Below are 21,336 nucleotides of genomic sequence, written 5' to 3'. Positions count from 1 at the left end.
CAACCAAAACCCTAATGTCACCTAGATACTCCAATGTCACCTCAAGTATCCGTGGGTTTGATTATACGATATGCATCACACAATCTCAGATTCATCTATTCAACCAACACAAAGAACTTCAAAGAGTGCCAAAAGTTTCTATCGGAGAGTCAAGAGGAAAACGTGTGCCAACCCCTATGCATAAGCTCACGAGGTCACGGAACTCGAAAGTTGATCACCAAAACATACATCAAGTGGATCACATGATATCCCATTGTCACCACAGATAAGAACATGCAAGACATACATCAAGTGTTCTCAAATCCTTAAAGACTCAATCCGATAAGATAACTTCAAAGAAAAAACTCAATCCATCACAAGAGAGTAGAGGGGGAGAGACATCATAAGATCCAACTATAATAGCAAAGCTCGCGGTATGTCAAGATCGTGCAGAATCAAGAACACGAGAGAGAGAGAGAGAGAGAGAGAGAGAGAGAGAGAGAGAGAGAGAGAGATCAAACACATAGCTACTGGTACATACCCTCAGCCCCGAGGGTGAACTACTCCCTCCTCGTCATGGAGAGCGCCGGGATGATGGAGATGGCCATCAGAGAGGGATTACCCCCTCCGGCAGGGTGCCAGAACGGGTCTAGATTGGTTTTCGGTGGATACAGAGGCTTGCGGCGGCGGAACTCCCGATCTAGGTTTCTTTCTGGAAGTTTGGGGTTATATAAGAGGTGTTGGAGTCGGGAACAAGTCAATGGGGTTGATAACCCACAAGTATAGGGGGTCGCAACAGTTTTCGATAAGTAAGAGTGTCGAACCCAACGAGGAGCTAAAGGTAGAACAAATATTACCTCAAGTTCTATCGACCACTGATACAACTCCACGCACGCTTGACGTTCTCTTTACCTAGAACAAGTATGAAACTAGAAGTACTTTGTAGGTGTTGTCGGATAGGTTTGCAAGATAATAAAGATTGCGTAAATAAAAACTAGGGGCTGTTTAGATAAAGAAACAATAAAGTAAATATAGCGAGTGTGGAAAAGCGGTGGTTGGAGTTGCGAAATTGTCCCTAAGCAATTGACTACTTTACTAGACCGATAGCAAGTATTATGTGGGAGAGGCCTCTGCTAGCATGTCATCCCTGACTTGGAATTCTATGCACTTATGATTGGAACTATTAGCAAGCATCCACAACTACTAACGTTCATTAAGGTAAAACCCAACCATAGCATTAAGATATATTGGTCCCCCTTCAATCCCATATGCATCAATTTCTATGCTAGGTTGAAGCTTCTGTCACTCTTGCCCTCCAATACATAGTCCTATCAACATACAACTAACCCTAGGGTGTGATCCACGCGCGCAATCATATGATGGGAACCAAAGGACAACAACATAACCACAAGCAAATTAAATCAATCATAGTAATTCATCAACCACCGATAGGACAACGAAAATCTACTCAGACATCATAGGATGGCAACACATCATTGGATAATAATATGAAGCATAAAGCACCATGTTCAAGTAGAGGGTACAGCGGGTTGCGGGAGAGTGGACCACTGTAGATAGAGGGAGAGGTGATGGAGATGTTGGTGAAGATGGCGGAGGTGTTGGTGTAGATCGCGGTGATGATGATGGCCCACGGTGGCACTAAAGTGCCACCAGAAGCGAGGGGGAGAGAGCCCCCCTCCTTGTTCTTCTTCCTTGACCTCCTCCCTAGATGGGAGAAGGGTTTCCCCTCTGGTCCATGGCCTCCATGGCACGGGAGGGGCGAGAGCCCCTCCGAGATTGGATATGCCTCTCTGTCTCTCTCTGTTTATGCGTTCCCAGATTCTTCCCTTTCATCGTTTCTTATATTCCCGGAGATCCGTAACTCCGATTGGGTTGAAATTTTAACACGATCTGTATCCGGATATTATCTTTCTTGTGGAGAAAGAAGGGCATCAACCGCCTTACGGGTGGCCCACGAGGGTCAAGGGAGCGCCCCCCTGCCTCGTGGCCACCTCGGGCACCGTCTCGCGTGGATTTTTCTTCACAAAAATCATATATATTCCAAAAAAAATCTCCGTCTGTTTTTATCCCGTTTGGACTCCATTTGATATGGATATTCAGCGAAACAAAAAACTTGTAACAAACAGGAACTGGCACTGGGCACTGGATCAATATGTTAGTCCCAAAAATAGTATAAAAAGTTGCCAAAAGTATATGAAAGTTGTAGAATATTGGCATGGAACATTCAAAAATTGTAGATACGATGGAGACGTATCAGCATCCCCAAGCTTAATTCCTGCTCGTCCTCGAGTAGGTAAATGATAAAAAGATAATTTTTGATGTGGAATGCTACCTAGCATAATCTTGATCACATATCTAATCATGGCATTAATATTAAGATACGAGTGATTCAAAGCAATAATCTATCATTTTACATAAAAACAATAATACTTCAAGCCTACTAATAAAGCAATCATTTCTTTTCAAAATAATATGGCCAAATAAAGTTATCCCTACAAAATCATATAGTCTGGCTATGCTCCATCTTCTTCACACAAAATATTCACATCATGCACAACCCCGATGACAAGCAAGCAATTGTTTCATACTTTTGATGTTCTCAAACCTTTTAAACTTTCACTCAATACATGAGCATGAGCCATGGACATAGCACTATAGGTGGAATAGAATATGATGGTGGAGTTTGCGTAGAAGAATACAAAAAAGGAGAAAGTCTCACATCGACGCGGCTAATCAACGGGCTATGGAGATGCCCATCAATTGATGTCAATGTGAGGAGTAGGGATTGCCATGCAACGGATGCACTAGAGCTATAAGTATATGAAAGCTCAAACTGAAACTAAGTGGGTGTGCATCCAACTTGCTTGCTCATGAAGACCTAGGGCATTTGAGGAAGCCCATCGTTGGAATATACAAGCCAAGTTCTATAATGAAAATTCCCACTAGTATATGAAAGTGATAACTCAAGAGACTCTCTATATGAAGAACATGGTGCTACTCTGAAGCACAAGTGTGGAAAAAGGATAGTAACATTGCCCCTTCTCTCTTTTTCTCTCATTTTTTCTTTTTTTCTTTTTTTCTTTTTTTGGGCCTTCTCTTTTTTTGGCCTATCTCTTTTTATTTTTATTTTTTTCGTCTGGAGTCTCATCCTGACTTGTGGGGGAATCATGGTCTCCATCATCCTTTCCTCACTGGGGCAATGCTCTAATAATGATGATCATCACACTTTTATTTACTTACAACTCAATATTACAACTCGATATCTAGAACAAAGATATGAGTCTATATGAATGCCTCCGGCAGTGTACCGGGATGTGCAATGATCTAGCATAGAAATGACATCAAAAAATGGACAAGCCATGAAAACATCATGCTAGCTATCTTACGATCATGCAAGCAATATGACAATGAATGCTCAAGTCATGTATATGATGATGATGAAAGTTGCATGGCAATATATCTCGGAATGGCTATGGAAATGCCATGATAGGTAGGTATGGTGGCTGTTTTGAGGAAGATATAAGGAGGTTTATGTGTCATAGAGTGTATCGTATCACATGGTTTGGATGCACCGGCGAAGTTTGCACCAACTCTCGAGGTGACAAAGGGAACGCACGGTACCGAAGAGGCAAGCAATGATGGAAGGGTGAGAGTGCGTATAATCCATGGACTCAACATTAGTCATAAAGAACTCACATACTTATTGCAAAAATCTATTAGTCATTGAAACAAAGTACTATGCGCATGCTCCTAGGGGGATAGATTGGTAGGAAAAGACCATCGCTCGTCCCCGACCGCCACTCATAAGGAAGACAATCAATAAATACCTCATGCTCCAACTTCGTTACATAACGGTTCACCATACGTGCATGCTATGGGAATCAGAAACCTCAACACAAGTATTTCTACTAATCCACAACTACCCACTAGCATGACTCTAATATCACCATCTTTATATTGCAAAACTATTGCAAGGAATCAAACACATCATATTCAGTGATCTACAATTTTTATGTAGGGTTTTATAACTAACCATGTGAATGACCAATTCCTGTCATCTCTCTAAATAGATATAAGTGAAGCAAGAGAGTTCAATTCTTTCTACAAAAGATATGCCCATGCTCTAACAAATCTAAGTGAAGCAAAAGAGCATTCTACACATGTCGGTTGTCTATGTAAAGAGAAACAGGCAGTCCAAACTTCAAATGATATAAGCAAAGCACATGAAGCATTCTATAAAGCCATACTCAAAAGATATAAGTGAAGTGCAATGAGAATTATATAAATCAACCAAGGACTATCTCATACCAGCATGGTGCATAAAAAGAAAAATGAAAACTAAATGCAAAAGACGCTCCAAGATTGCACATATCGCATGAACAAAACGAATCCGAAAACATACTGATACTTGTTGAAGAAAGAGGGGATGCCTTCCGGGGAATCCCCAAGCTTAGACGCTTGAGTCTCCTTGAATATTTACTTGGGGTGCCTCGGGAATCTCCAAGCTTGAGCTCTTTCCTCTCTTCCTTCTTCTCACATCAAGACCTTCTCGATCATCAAACACTTCATCCACACAAAACTTCAACAGAAAACTCGGTAAGATCCGTTAGTATAATAAAGCAAATCACTACTCTAAGTACTATTGAAAACCAATTCATATTTTGTTTTTGCATTGTGTCTACTGTAATATAACTTTTTCATGGCTTAATCCACTGATATGAATCGATAGTTTCATCAAAACAAGCAAACTATGCATCAAAACAGAATCTGTCTAAAACAGAACTGTCTGTAATAATCTGAACATTCACCATACTTATGATACTTGACAAATTCTACCAAAATTAGGAAAAATAAACAATTTGTATAAGAAGACAGTGCAAAAAGAATCAGAACCATTTGACGTTTCAGCAAAAAAAAATGTAAAATCACGCACTACAGCCAAAGTTTTTGTCCTGCATCGTACAAACCATCAAGCAAATGTAAACATCCTAAAGGCAAACCTTGGCACATTATTTTTATAATACAATGGAATTGTACAAGGGTATACTTATTTTTATTGAAAAGTTTCTATAATCAAGATTCACAAAGTTTCCGTGAGCATGAACAAAGTTCAAGGCTAGCTCCCACTTCAACAATGCTTGTCTTTCTCACTTTTGCTTTCCTTTTTGAAAAAGTTTTGGGTTCCTCTCTTTATTTTTGTTGTTTTTAAACTATATAAAAGCACTCAACAGAAATAAATGACTCTCTAAAACTTCCGGGTTGTCTCCCTGGCAGCGCTTTCTATAAAGCCATTAAGCTAGGCATATAGTGCTCAAGTAATGGATCCACCCGGATCCCAAGGTATATCAAAGCCAATTTTAATTAACAATGATTTGTAATTTAGTGGTGAGCACAAGGTAACATATATCATGTAATGACGAAGTCTAACTCTCTTCCTATGCATAGGCATGTCATAAAAGAACAATTCATGCACACAAAGTAAAGGCCAATGCATAGTATAAACAGTTTCTTGCAATTTTATCATATTGGAAACATAGAGAGGTGCAGATATAGTTCCTCTCTCATAATAATTGCAAGTAGGAGCAGCAAGCACATGCATATTACATTCATAAAAATCATCATGTGCAACGGTAAAAGGCAACCCATCAATATAATCCTTAATAAGTGCAAACTTCTCCGATATAGTGTAGTCGGGAGAATTCAAAAAGATAAAAGGACTATCATGCGTGGGTGCAATAGAAACAATTTCATGTTTAACATAAGGAACTATAGCAAGTTCATCTCCATAAGCATAATTCATATTGGCATCTTGGCCATAAGCATCATCAAAAAGGGATATTTCAAGAGAATCAACGGGATCATAACAATCATAGCAATCATCCTTCGGTAAGCACGAAGGGAAATTAAACAATGTATGAGTTGAAGAGTTACTCTCATTAGAAGGTGGGCACGGGCAGCTAATCCGCTCTTCCTCCTTTTATTCTTCTCTCTCCTCATCATCTTTTTCATCCAATGAGCTCACAATTTCATCAATTTCTTCTTCCATACACTCCTGCAAAATATTAGTCTCTTCTGGGACAGCGGAGTAGTCCTCAATATATGGTTCAACATAGGCATTACAAGCATAATTATCATAGCAATATTTAAGTATGGAAATTTTTTCAGATTTGTAAAGAGTAGCATCATACTTTTCAATCAAAGAAGCAATTTCGTAAGAACCCTTAAAAGCAACAAATTCTTCAATTTGTTGAACATCATAGTAATTATAAACACCCTTAGCATACGAAGATACGATTCCATTATCACTAAACTCACATTGATAGGGAAGGTGTTTCTTAGGGTTTTTAGAACAAGTAAAATCATATATTTCACATAAATTCCAAGCATAGCATTGCAAACGATGAATTTGACCCAGTAAAATTTTCCCTTTTTCATATATTCAGTGTCGCACATAACAAGCATGCTCATCTAAAGATTTGCCCTCAACTAAGCTAGTTTGGGTTTTAGCACAAGCACAAAGGGATCGAAGATGATCCAAGTAATAAGCTTCAGCAGTGTGATAGATTTTGAGTGGTTCTTCAACCATTGGCTTAGTAGGCACAACTATTTTCTTTGGTATTTTGCATTTCCTACACATAACTAAAGATAGAAAACAACTAAGAACAGCAAATAAAAATTACTTAGTGATAAAGCAAACAAGCACACACGAGAATATTCACCCCACGCTATTGCTCCCCGGCAACGGCACCAGAAAAAGGTCTTAATAACCCACAAGTATAGGGGATCGCAACAGTTTTCGATAAGTAAGAGTGTCGAACCCAACGAGGAGCTAAAGGTAGAACAAATATTACCTCAAGTTCTCGACCACCGATACAACTCTACGCACGCTTGACGTTCGCTTTACCTAGAACAAGTATGAAACTAGAAGTACTTTGTAGGTATTGTCGGATAGGTTTGCAAGATAATAAAGATTACGTAAATAGAAACTAGGGCCTGTTTAGATAAAGAAACAATAAAGTAAATATAGCGAGTGTGGAAAAGCGGTGGTAGGAGTTGCGAAATTGTCTCTAAGCAATTGACTACTTTACTAGACCGGTAGCAAGTATTATGTGGGAGAGGCCACTGCTAGCATGTCATCCCTGACTTGGAATTCTATACACTTATGATTGGAACTATTAGCAAGCATCCGCAACTAGTAACATTCATTAAGGTAAAACCCAACCATAGCATTAAGGTATATTGTTCCCCCTTCAATCCCGTATGCATCAATTTCTATGCTAGATTGAAGCTTCTATCACTCTTGCCCTCCAATACATAGTCCTATCAACATACAACTAACCCTAGGGTGTGATCCACGCGTGCAATCATATGATGGCACAAAAGGACAGCAACATAACCACAAGCAAATTAAATCAATCATAGCAATTCATCAACCATCGATAGGACAACGAAAATCTACTCAGACATCATATGATGGCAACACATCATTGGATAATACTATGAAGCATAAAGCACCATGTTCAAGTAGAGGGTATAGCGGGTTGCGGGAGAGTGGACCGTTGTAGATAGAGGGGTGAAGGTGATGGAGATGTTGGTGAAGATGGCGGAGGTGTTGGTGTAGATCGCGGTGATGATGATGGCCCCCGGTGGCACCGGAAGCGAGGGGTGAAAGTGCTAGTGATCGACTAGAGGGGGGGTGAATAGGCGATTTTTATGAAAGTCTTCAAAACATGGAAGTTTCGAAGACAAATGATAGAAATAAACATATTACCATGCAGCGGAAGGTAGACTACACTAGGCAAACCATAGTCAAGTAGCCAATGGAGTGAAAGCACAATGACTAATAGCAGCTAGGCAGTAAAGACCAGGTAGGAAGATATTGTGAAGCCAATCAGAACAAACAGTCACTCAGTGAAGACAAAAGATAAAGCAATCATACAATGACTTCACAAGGACCAATAGTAAGTAAAGGGAAGGGACGGATGAAACCAGTGACTCGTTAAAGACAATGATTTGTTGGACCAGTTTCAGTTGCTGTGACAACTGTACGTCTGGTTAGGGAGGCTGAGATTCAACTCAGAAGACCTCGTCTTCACCTTATTCCCCTTGAGCTAAGGACACCCAGTCCTCGCCCAATCACTCTGGTAAGTCTTCAAGGTAGACTTCCAAACCTTCACAGACTTCGTTCACCGGCGATCCACAATGACTCTTGGATGCTCAGAACGCGACGCCTAACTGGCTGGAGGATTCACAGTCCTCAAGTGTAATAAGTCTTCAGATCACACAGACAGGAAGACTTAAGTGATGCCTAACACTCTTTGGCTCTGGGTGTTTAGGGCTTTATCCTCGCAAGGAATTCTCTCTCAAAGGCTTCGAGGTGGGTTGCTCTCAAACGACAAAAGCCATGTACTAACTCTGAGCAGCCAACCATTTATGGTTGCAGGGGGTGGGCTATTTATAGCCACTAGGCAACCCGACCTGATTTGTCCGAAATGACCCTTGGTCACTAAGGAACTGACACGTGTTCCAACGGTCAGATTTCAAACACACATGGCAACTTTACTTGAGCTACAAGCAAAGCTGACTTATCCAACTCTGGACAAGATTTGCTCTCATAGTCTTCACTCGAAGACATAGGATTTTGGTTAAGCATCACTTCAGTCATTCTGACTGGTTCACTTGGACCCCACTTAACAGTACGGTGGTTCCTATGACTCAACAAAGAAGAAAAAGAACGACGAAAGAACTAAGTCTTCGCGCTCCATAGTCTTCATGCGATGTCTTCTCTTGTCATAGTCTTCAATGTGAATGCCTTCACATACCACCTTTGACTTCAATGTCTTCTTACATTCTTAGGGGTCATCTCTGGTAGGAAAACCGAATCAATGAGGGACTTCTACCTGTGTTATCCTGCAATTCTCACAAACACATTAGTCCCTCGACTAGGTTTGTCGTTAATACTCCAAAACCAACTAGGGGTGGCACTAGATGCACTTACAATCTCGCCCCTTTTGGTGATTGATGACAAACTAGTTGAAGTTTTCAACGAGGAATAAAATATGTGAAATTGTAAAGGATAGGGGATTGTCATCATAAGTGGCAAAGGCTCCCCCTGAAGATGTGCATATAAGTAATTTGCTTTTGGTATGCAAATGCACATGGCAGGTTGTACTTCTGGAGATCCTCTTCAACTTATGATGACAATTAATCATGCAAGAAAAGTATGTGAAGATAATGACATGCATAATGAAAAATGGACATCTGCAAAATGATCTAAGTGCAGAATTTATCGTCGGACATGCGGAATTTATCATGACATCACAGAATAGCAAATAAGTAGCAGACGACCATCGAGTTTAAGTGTTACAACTCAAAGAACCAAATGTATTGAAAATGAGAGTTGTAAGCACTTGGCAAAAGTAGCAAAAGTAAAGCAACCACCCATATGGACCCACTTGAAGACTATCAACTCATATGCTTCTCCCCCTTTTGTCAATGAGGACCAAAAAGGTTTGAAAACATAGAGCGCCTACTCGTTCCCATGAGGTGCAGGCGAGGCAGCAGGGTCGTCGGTGAGATCCGGTGGTGCAGAGGAACTTGGTGCAGTGTCGTCACATGCTGAAGTTTGAGGAGTGAAATTGCATCATCTTGGTCATCCATGACTCTGGCATTTACGGTCGCAACTGGGGACGAGTATTCAGAGTCTTCAAGTGAGGGAGTCCGACGCGAGTGAGCATTTCTGGGAGGAGTTGAGTCAAACTTGAAGCGTTCGGTGAAGCCATCATCGTGCTGATCAGCTTCGGCGCTCAGTAGGGTCAAACTCTTCCACGACCTTCGACATGTTTCATGTGTGACAAAGGCATTCTTGGTGGCAAGCTTGCGAATGCGGTTGACATCCACCAAGAAGCTTTGCATCTGACACTTAAGCCAGTCGTGATGTTTGTCCTGTTTCTGATGCAGCGCGACGAGAAGCTCTCGGTCATTGAGGACACGAGATCGTCTTTGAGGCCTTTGCGCAATGGTGCTACTAGTGGCATCAGTTTGAGTACGAGGGGCACGTGTGGTTCCAGCAAGGGGATAAACACGAGACACTGCTGGAATTCCTTCAATGGACTGGGTGAAGCTTTGGTGATCAGCATTGTGAAGATAAATGGGATCCTTAGCAGGCTCTGGGTAAATGGCTTCAACTGACAGATCATCCTCGGGCAAGAATATAAGATGATTGCGCGCAGACGGTTGATAGTTGAAGGCTGAGTGATGCTTGACCAGACGCATGACCCATGGAGCATAGAATTTCAACCCAAAGATGTCGGAGCCAGACGCAGCCAACTGCCTGATGAAGAAGTCTTGAGCATTGAAGCTGATGCCATTGAGGATATAGAAAACCAAAGTCTTCATTGCTCCTTCAAGCTTCGCTGCGGATGAGTGTCCTTTGGCAGGCCATAGAGTCTTCCTGATGATGTGGTAAATGGTGCGAGGCAGGTACTCTAGGTCTTCAACAAAGAACTCAGATGGGTATTCAGCATCGTGAGGCAGAGGCTTCATCATGCTCAGCATTTGACTCATGTTGGGTTCTGGCTTCTGAAAGATGCTTTCCAAGGCATTTTGATGTTGTTGACAACCTGGTTCATAGTATTCACCAGGAGTGTGCAGGCCTGTGAGCTCAATGATATCAAGAGCTTTAGCTTCATGATGGACATTGCCTGTCATCCACTCAAGGACCCAAGTCTTCGGATCCCTGTTGTAGCCTCAAATATGAAGAGTGGCATAGAATTGAAGCAGCAGTTCTTCATTCCAGTGCTCCTTGTCAGTGATGAACTGCAACAGACCAGCATCTCTGAAACAGTCCAATGCTTCTTCGAGGCAGGGCAGACCAGCTATAGCTTCAGAGTCGAGGCGCATATGTGGAAATATGCGCCCTTGATTGTATAGGACACAGGAATAGTAGTTGCACTGCTGATAGCTCCAGAACCGATCTGAGGAAATGCGCGGTCTGGTATAAGGGTTCTTGGAGCTGTTGAAGAAGGTATTATGTGCCACGAAGCCATTCGCATTGAAGACCCCAGGTGAAGTGGCAGTGCCTGGGAAACGTGGAATTCTTGGCTTGGGCTTTTAGACTTGAGGCTTGTGCTTGACGTGGTACTCAAATTGTGGACCAGCAGCAGGTGGAGGAGTCAGAATGGGCCATCGAACAATAACTGGCTGACCACGATCAAATGCCAGCTCCATTGTGTGAGGTCTTGGAGGGGGAACAGGGGCATTGGCATTGTCTTCATGGGCTTCAGGGGCCACATGTGCTTCAGGTACTTGGACCTCAGGTGCTGCAGCATTGACTTCAGGTGTTGCAGCATTGACTTCTGGTGCCTCATTGGCTTCTGGCGCCTCATTGGCTTCCGGCGCCATATTGGCGTCAACCACGACAACGTCATTGGCGTCAGTAGTGATGTTGGTGATTACTTCAGGGTTGTTAACCTCCACTTCAGAAGCTGGAGGGTCGGTCACGTTCTCCTCGAGAACAACATCTTGGTGAGACGGGGGTGTAGCAACTCTTGAAACTCTTGGGGCTTCTTCTTCATCTTCTTCTTCATCGGCTGATGCAGCCGGAACATCTTCAGCCATTTTAGCTTCGGATTCAGACACGTGCATTGGGGGAGTGACTTGGGGCCTTGGTCCTTTGCGAAGCCTGCGTAATGCGGGCAACGCTTGTGGAGATGGAGCGTGCGGGGCCTCAAAGTCATCATCAGTTTGCACTGTTGGGGTAGCTTGCGGTTGGGGAGAGCTTGGAGTGTCTTGTCTCTGTGGGTGATCAGCGCATGATGCATCCTGAGCAGTTGGCGTCAAAGGACGACCAATGCTGATGAGTTCGCTGTGCGTAAGCACAGGCGATGATACCAATTGGTTCTCAATCTGAGGAAGGACTTCATCATCTTCAACATTGTCATGGTGACCAATGTCTTCAGCAGTGGTGGGGTCAACTGCTGGAATGTCTTCAGCTTCAGGAGCCTCTGTGGAAGCAGGCTCATGAATTACCATCCGTCGTTCTTGATGCGAAGAGGCAAGACGAGCAACCGAGATGGGCTCAACGATAAGGGGCTCTGTGCGAGCAGCCCGATCTTTCTTGGTTTTGTGCTTCTTCTTGGAGGGAGCGACATCAAAAGCTTCAGGATGTTTCCTCTTTCTGGCTTCAGCCTCGGCATCCCTTGTCTTCTTTAATTCTGAAGCCACTGTGGGGACCTTAGGCTTCGAGCCTATCATACTGGCTGGGAAGACAATGGGATGTGCTTCTTGCCTTGTTGCTTCAGGTTCGGCCACAGCTGGCTTCTTCTTCTTCTTTGCAGCCATCCTGGGATCGATGCCAGGACGCCCAAGAGCCTTGAGCTTTTCAGGTTCATTGTAGGCTTGCACGCACTTGTCAGCCAGACTCTTCATGCGCTCACAAGAACCTTTAATTTTCTCGCGTTTCTTGAGAAAGGCTTCCTTGAGCTCATGCAGCATAGTCTTGAAGTTCTTGACATCTTGCACGCTGAGATTTGCCATGTGCTACTTGAACTGAGCTTTCTTATAGTCGATCTTTTGCTTCAGTTCAACGATGCGCTGAGCTAGAGCTAGCTCGGAAGCAATGGCGCCAGTGAAAGCGACGCTGAGGCCAATTGGAAGTTACAGATCATCAAAGCTGAGATTGGGGGTTTCAAACCACTCATCAATGAAGTTGTGAAGCATTGCTATGTCAAAGAGAGGCAACTCATTGAAGATTTCTGCTTCTTCTTTGCTCTTGATCAGTTGCTCAAGAGCGTCATCTGCAAGATCTTCATCGCTGGATAGATCAATGGCGTCGTTGCGCAGGATAGCAGCATCAGTCAGTTCTTCGCTGGTGGGTTTCAAGGGCATCTTTACTCTCGAGGGCTTGGAGATGCGTGACAAATCTTCAGACTGCACACTGTGTTCACGAGGTGCAGTGGCTAGAGGCTTCGCATGTAAGACCTTTGGTGCAGGAGAAGGTTTTGAAGCTTTAGGCTTCTTCAGTTTCTTTGGCTTCGGCGGTGCAGGCGCTTCATCAGATTCAGCGTCATCTGCAGGCTCATCCACGGCTGTCCCTTGAACCATGATATGAGTGATGAGACCTTCCAGGTTGTAGAAGGGCCCAACAAGATTGGGTTAAACTTCGCGTGTGCCATCAACACGAGGAGTAGAGGGGCCTGGATTGAAGTCTAAGCCTCGTGACTTCTTGTTCTCTTTGGCCGAGTTCCTGGCAAACTAAAGGTTGCGCTTGAACAGATTATCATCGCGGCACCACAGTAATGATGATGGATCTGCATCTGCAGGCTGTGGTCCTCAGACCATACAAGGATAGAAGCCTTGTTCAATGGCTTCAGCTCTGGACCTGGGTTGAAGATATTTGTATAGGATGTCTCCCCACGGTCGCTTGATGGCATTCTTCTCAGCATATTCCTGGGTCACAAACCTGTACTTGAACCATTGCTCTGCCCAGTATCTTTGAATCCATTGGATTCGTGTCTTGCGCTGACCATAGATTTCTTCGGGGTCAGTTTTGTACAGTTCATAAAGATCTTCGGGCAGGTCCGTTGATGTACCCCCATGACGCTGTCTACCGCCCTTTCTAGTAGGTTTCTCTGGTGCCATGAAGTTTAAACTAAAAGGCTTCAACACGTTCAAAGGCTTCAAAGGCTTCTACTTGCTTGCTAAACAGGAACTGGCTTCGGGAGAGTTAATGTGATGATGTAAGAATTCTGCAAATGAATGCAGACTATGAGAACCAAGGGATTCTCCCACGGACATGTACCTGTGACAGCATTAAGGTGCGAGGGAAGGGGAAGAGGTCATATGCATTCTCAGAAGATTTTGAAGATAAATCAGTTTAGAAGACATTGACCTCATAGTGCGAAGACATTCACTCATAGATAGAGAGTTGGTTCCAGATTTGTATGAATCCACGAATAAGTACAAGTGAGGAATCTAACTTCTTTGTGAAGCATAAGTGAACATACTAGGCATATTATGAGATGCAGTATGAAATAGATCCAACTTGTGTGAATAGAAACTGCTTGTGGTAGAAAGTGATGAATCTATAGGATCAAAGGGGCCGTAAAAAGGAAGTTTTATTTACCACACGAAGAACTCCTAGACGGAGTGGGAGAGGAGGCCGAGCAGTTCGATCGTCCGTGCCCTAACTTGGCGACGGAGGACACCTACGGCAACGGCGGAGAAGATGATGTCCGCAGCCGGCGTGAAGACGGCGTCGGTGAGGTCGCGGCAGCTAAGCGCTTCGTCGCCGACGTCGTCAAGGGCTAGCGGTGGCGCTAGGGTTTGTGCGAGAGTGGAAGAAAGGATAATGACTGTGGTGAGGCGTGTATTTATAGGGACAGGGACGGCACATTGTTATTACACAGGTGCCCCTGGCGATTCACATCTGAAGGACACGTGGCCATCATGCAACATATCGGAGGTTGTTCCACGTTCCCACGCACGCCTGGATTATCGGGTGGTCGTTCCCACTTCTTCGGGTTTCAGGTGAAGGAATTATCATTGAAAACGGACTTAATGTTTGTCTCTGTATCTTCTTCTGACTAGGACACAGAGAAGACATTCGACAGTTTCAATAGAATGCATATGATTTGGACAGATAGAGTTTGAGATAGAAAGCATAGAGAGATTAGGGTTCGATCACATTCACTTAGTTCAAAAGATTCAACAAGGAAGACGTAGCTATACGTGAATGCTGTAGAGGACAAAACACTAGTATGTATATATCAGAAGACAATCAAGTCAACATAGTGAAGATAATCATGAATACAAGTTGAAAATGAAGACAAACAAAATGTGAAGACATAGCACATATAACACCATGGGTAAAACACTTCAAATAGAAGAATTTGGTGGTGGCGTTACCCACTGTATAGGAAGTATTAGACCCAGACACGGCGCACAATTATCGTGGCGCTCCGAAGTCAAATTCCATGTTAATGTATTCACACTCAGAATGCAAGTCTTCATTGATTGAAGATATACTTTACTTCCAGTGTTGCACCTCTAAGTCATCAACATGCATAAGTGTTAGGATGTGTGCCTGATCACAGGACATTTAAGGATTCCAAGATATTTAGCTCACACCGTAACTTGCAAAACCTCTTCTCATCCAAGGGCTTGGTGAAGATATCTGCCAATTGCTCTTCAGTGTTGACGTGTATGATATCAATATCTTCCTTCACAACATGATCTCTGAGAAAGTGATGACGAATTTCAATGTGCTTTGTCTTCGAATGCTGAACTGTGTTGTTGGCAATCTTGATGGCGCTTTCGTTGTCGCAGTAGAGTGGTACTTGCTTCAGGTGAATGCCATAGTCTTTGAGTGTTTGCTTCATCCATAGAAGCTGAGCGCAGCAAGATCCAGCAGCAATGTATTCAGATTCAGCAGTGGAGAGAGATATACAGTTCTGCTTCTTTGAAGACCAACATACAAGTGATCGTCCCAGAAAATGAAATGTGCCTGATGTAGACTTGCGATCCACCTTGTCACCAGCATAATCAGCATCCGAGAATCCAACTAGATCAAACTCTGAGCCCTTTGGATACCATAATCCTAGTGTTGGGGTGTGAGCCAAATATCTGAGAATTTGCTTCACAGCTAAGTGATGCGATTCCTTTGGTGCCGCTTGGAACCGGGCACACATGCAAACACTAAGCATGATATCTGGCCTAGATGCACATAAATAAAGTAAGGAACCAATCATGGAGCGGTATACCTTTTGATCGAACTCTTTACCATTTTCGTTGGGACCCAGATGATGTTTGGTTGGCATTGGCGTCGTGTAGCCTTTGCAATCTTGCATTCCAAATTTCTTCAGGCAATCTTTGAGGTATTTCTCTTGAGATATAAAGATGCCATTGCATTGCTGACGTATTTGAAGACCAAGGAAGAACTTCAGCTCACCCATCATGGACATCTGATATTGCTCTTGCATCATATATCCAAACTCGTCAGTGTATTTCTGATTGGTGCAGCCGAAGATAATGTCATCCACATATATTTGGCACACAAACAGTTCACCATCATATGTCTTCGTGAAGAGAGTGGGGTCGAGGGAACCAGGTTTGAAGCCGTTGCTCTTCAGGAAGTCTTTGAGTGTGTCATACCAAGCCCCAGGGGCTTGTTTGAGGCCATACAGTGCCTTGTTGAGCTTGTACACCATATCAGGATGTTTTGGATCTTCAAAGCCAGGCGATTGTGCAACATACACTTCTTCGTCAATCTTGCCATTGAGAAAAGCGCTCTTCACATCCATTTGATGCAGAAGAATGTTATGATGATTTGCATAGGCCAGCAGTATGCGTATGGCTTCAAGTCTAGCCATAGGAGCAAATGTCTCATCGAAGTCAATCCCTTCAACTTGAGTATATCCTTGAGCAACGAGACGAGCTTTGTTTCTGACAACTTGACCATGCTCATCTTGCTTGTTGCGATATATCCATTTGGTGCCTATTATATTGTGCTTGCGAGGATCAGGACGCTTAACCAGTTCCCATACATTATTCAGCTCAAACTGTTGAAGCTCTTCTTGCATAGCTTGAATCCATTTAGGTTCCATGAAGGCTTCATCAACTTTCTTGGGTTCAGATATTGAGACAAATGCGAAGTGCCCACAGAAATTTGCTAGCTGTGTTGCCCTTGAACGAGTGAGTGGACCTGGTGCACTGATGCTATCAATTATTCTCTCAATCTGTACTTCATTTGCAACACAAGGATGTACAGGACGAAGATTTTGCTCTTGCTGATCATTGTCATTGTTAGAAGGATTATCTTCAGGCTGAGCATTGTCTTCAGGTTGATCAGGTGCGGAGATGATAAGTTCCTCTTCAGGCTGAGCTTCAGATGGTATGATTTCTCCAGTTCCCATAAGTTTGATTGATTCACTGGATGGAACTTCATCTAGCACATTTGGCAGGTGCTCTCTTTGCGAGCCGTTAGTCTCATCGAACCGCACATCCACAGTTTCAACCACTTTATAGTGAAAGAGGTTGAAGACTCTGTAGGAGTGCGAATCCTTCCCATATCCAAGCATAAAACCTTCATGTGCTTTTGGTGCAAATTTTGAAGTGTGATGTGGATCCTTGATCCAGCACCTGGCACCAAATACTCTGAAGTAACTAACATTTGGCTTCTTGCCAGTAAGGAGCTCATAGGAAGTCTTGTTCAGAAGCTTGTGAAGATAAACACGGTTGATGATATGGCATGCAGTATCAATGGCTTCAGGCCAGAATTTTCTTGGAGTCATGTATTCATCAAGCATCGTCCGAGCCATCTCAATAAGTGTTCTGTTCTTGCGTTCGACGACGCCATTCTGCTGTGGCGTGTACGAAGCTGAGAATTCATGTGTGATGCCCAAAGTATCAAGATATGTATCTAGCCCAGTGTTCTTGAATTCAGTGCCATTGTCACTTCTGATGTGCTTTATCTTGACACCATAGTTGTTCATGGCTCGATTGGCGAAGCGTCTGAAGACATCCTGCACTTCAGTCTTGTAGAGGATTATATGCACCCAAGTATATCTTGAATAACCATCAACAATGACAAAAGCCATAGAGACAAGCAGTAGTAGTAAGAGTTGAGTAATGAGTGGGACCGAAAAGGTCCATGTGGAGCAGTTCGAAGGGTTGAGTCGTTGTCATGATTGTCTTCGAGGGATGCTTGGCCCTCGTCATCTTTCCTGCTTCACAGGCACCACATAAGTGATCCTTCTTGAACTTGACGCCCTTGATGCCTATGACATGCTTCTTTCTTGCAAGAGTGTGCAAGTTCCTCATGCCAGCATGCCCTAGCCTCCGATGCCAGAGCCAGCATTCTGGGGCTTTTGCTAGAAGACATACGACAAGCTGTGGTCCTGCTGAGAAATCTACCACGTACAAGTCATCTTTCCTATACCCTCCAAACACTAGAGACTTGTCAGATTCCATTAGAACAAGGCAACAATATTTTCCAAACATCACAATCATGTTTAAATCGCAAAGCACTGAGACAGACATTAAGTTGAAACCAAGGGATTCAACAAGCATGACTTTATCCATGTGTTGATCCTTTGAGATTGCAACTCTACCTAGACCCAATACCTTACTTTTACGAGTGTCAGCAAATGTGGTGTGACTTCTGTCAGATGGACGTAAGGTTGAGTCCATAAGAAGACTTCGCTTGCCAGTCATGTGATTAGTACACGCACTATCAATAATCCATTCTGAAGCAGCTGGTGTCGTACCCTACAGTGCAGTCAGGGGGATAGGCTTCACGAAGAGAATTGTGAAGCAAAAAACATTTGACGAGCCAGTGGATTATGAAAGCTTAGATCGAGATTAGGACTGATACGGCAAGTAGCAAGCGACTCAGGAACAAAGTACATAATAAGACCATTTGGGCATTTGATCTTGCGCCCTACAAGATGTTTAAGGTCCCCAGCAATAGCGTCAGACGATTTTGGTTTTCGGCTGGAGACCTTTCCCTGCAAAAGAGAGTTAAGCTTTCTTAGCCACCCACATCTTCAAGGGTGGCTTCGAAGCAATGAGTCTAAGTGCAGCATCTGAGAACTTTGGCTTTGGAGCCCTAGCAAAAAGTCTTGCAGGTGGACAATAGTACTCATAAGAATAAGCAGAATAGTTCTTGGTCTTACGAACATGGCGGTTTGATGAACCGCGCTCATATTCATAGGCCTGAGTATGGCTTCCCTGCAAAACATTTGCATTAGTGTGACTCAGGTGAGTCCTCTGTCTATATGAAGCCTTTGGGCTGTATGAAGCCTGTGGTCTGGGGTTTGTCTTCTTCACTTGTGGTGTCATGATGACATTATAGGAAGATTCTCCAAACACCTTTTCGGCACCCAGACCTTCTTCATAGGCGGCCCATTCCTGCAGTTAGTACAAATATACCTGGCAAACACTTCACCATTCTGATTCTTAAACAGTTTATAGTTTGCATCAAAGGATTCATCAATAACAATGGGATTAGCACAAGTGAAGCTAGATAGGGTGGATGGATCCACTAAAGGTCCCTTTGCATCAACCCATGTGGTTTTGGGGTACTGCTCAGGTTTCCAGTAAGAGCCATCAGCATTTATTTTCCTTTCGAACCCAACACCCTCTTTCCTAGGGTTTCGGTTCAGGATCTGCCTTTTGAGGATATCACATAGTGTCTAATGCCCTTTGAGACTTTTGAACATCCCAGTTTCAAGCAATGTCTCCAACCTAGCATTCTCATCAGCAATAGCAGTGGCATCCTCAACAGAGGGGTTAGTTATCACATAACAGTTCAAGATATTGCAACAGTGGTAGCAGTAGAACATTCAGCAACAGAAGTAGCGTTATCACGCTCAATGCATTTAAGACATGGTGGTTCAAAACCTTCCTGAGTGGAACTGGTCTGCTTGGCGCGAAGTGACTTGTTTTCCTTTTGAAGATCTTCATGAGCCGCTCTCAATTTTTCAAGGTCTTGCTTCTTTGAAGATAATCATGGGAAAGCTTTTCATGAGATGTTGAGAGCGTTTCATGATGACTTTCAAGTTCCTCATACTTAACATGAAGATTTTTTATGTCTTCAATTAAGGACTGAGATCGAGTCATTTCAGCGTCCAACAGGTCATCGCTTTTGTCTAATAGTTTTTGAATATGTTCCATAGCTTTCTGCTGTTCAGTTGCAATTTTAGCAAGTGTTTTGTAGATGGGTTTGGAACCACAATCAGAGTCATCTTAACTTGATGTTTGATAGTGAGTGGCGCGTGAGTTTACCTTGGCACCGCGTGCCATGAAGCAGTAGGTGGGAGTGGAGTCGTCCTTGTCATTAGCATCGGCGTTGATGACATTGTCTTTAGTGTTGAAGATGGACTTGGCAATGTAGGCTGTAGCCAGACTTGCCACACCAGAATCGGACTGCTCCTCAGACTCCACCTCCGCCTCCTCAGAAGTGGACTCCTCCTCCGAATCCATTTCCTTGCCAACAAACGCAAGAGCCTTGCCAGATGAGCTCTTCTTGTGTGATGAAGACTTTGAGGAAGACTTGGAAGAAGACTTTGAGTATTTCTTCTTCTTCTTGTCGTCAGAATCATACTCCTTTGAGCTTGATCTTGAGGACTTTCTGAAGCCTTTCTTCTTGGTGAATTTTTGGAACTTCTTCACAAGCATAGCAAGCTCCTTTCCAATGTCTTCAGGATCATCAGAACTGCTGTCAGATTCTTCTTCAGATGAGGAGACAGCTTTTGCCTTCAAGGCACGAGTTCGCCCATAGTTGGGACCGTAGATATCTCTTTTCTCAGAAAGCTGAAACTCATGTGTGTTGAGCCTCTCAAGTATGTCAGACGGATCGAGTGTCTTGAAGTTAGGACGTTCTTGAATCATCAGGGCTAGGGTGTCAAACGAGCTGTCAAGTGATCTCAGGAGTGTCTTGACGACTTCATGCTTGGTGATCTCAGTAGCGCTGAGGGCTTGAAGCTCATTTGTGATGTCAGTGAGTCGATCAAACGTGAGCTGGACATTCTCATTGTCATTTATCTTGAAGCAGTTGAAGAGGTTGCGACAGACACTGATTCTCTGATCTCTCTGGGTTGAGACGCCTTCGTTGACCTTAGAGAGCCAGTCCCAGACAAGCTTAGATGTTTCCAAAGCACTCACGCGGCCATATTGTCCTTTGGTCAGATGACCACAGATGATGTTCTTGGCAGTGGAGTCCAGTTGAACGAACTTCTTGACATCAGCAGCGGTGACACCTTCACCAGCCTTGGGAACGCCATTCTTGACGACATACCATAGGTCGACATCAATGGCTTCAAGATGTATGCGCATCTTATTCTTCCAGTAGGGATATTCAGTTCCATCGAAGACGGGGAACACAGCGGAGACTTTAATTATCCCTGCAGTCGACATAGCTAAAACTCCAGGTGGTTAAACCAAATCACACAGAACAAGGGAGTACCTTGCTCTCATACCAATTGAAAGTGCTAGTGATCGACTAGAGGGGGTGAATACGCGATTTTTATGAAAGTCTTCAAAACATGGAAGTTTCGAAGGCAAATGATAGAAATAAACCTATTACCATGCAGTGGAAGGTAGACTACACTAGGCAAAACCATAGTCAAGTAGTCAATGGAGTGAAAGCACAATGACTAATAGCAGCTAGGCAGTAAAGATCAGGTAGGAAGATATTGTGAAGCCAATTAGAACAAGCAGTCACTTAGTGAAGACAAGAGATAAAGCAATCATACAATGACTTCACAAGGACTAACAATAAGTAAAGGGAAGGGAAGGATGAAACCAGTGACTCGTTGAAGACAATGATTTGTTGGA

This window comes from Triticum dicoccoides, chromosome 1A (genome assembly GCF_002162155.2).
Source record: "Triticum dicoccoides isolate Atlit2015 ecotype Zavitan chromosome 1A, WEW_v2.0, whole genome shotgun sequence".
Classification (NCBI taxonomy): Eukaryota; Viridiplantae; Streptophyta; class Magnoliopsida; order Poales; family Poaceae; genus Triticum; species Triticum dicoccoides.
This window is presented reverse-complemented; position numbering follows the sequence as displayed.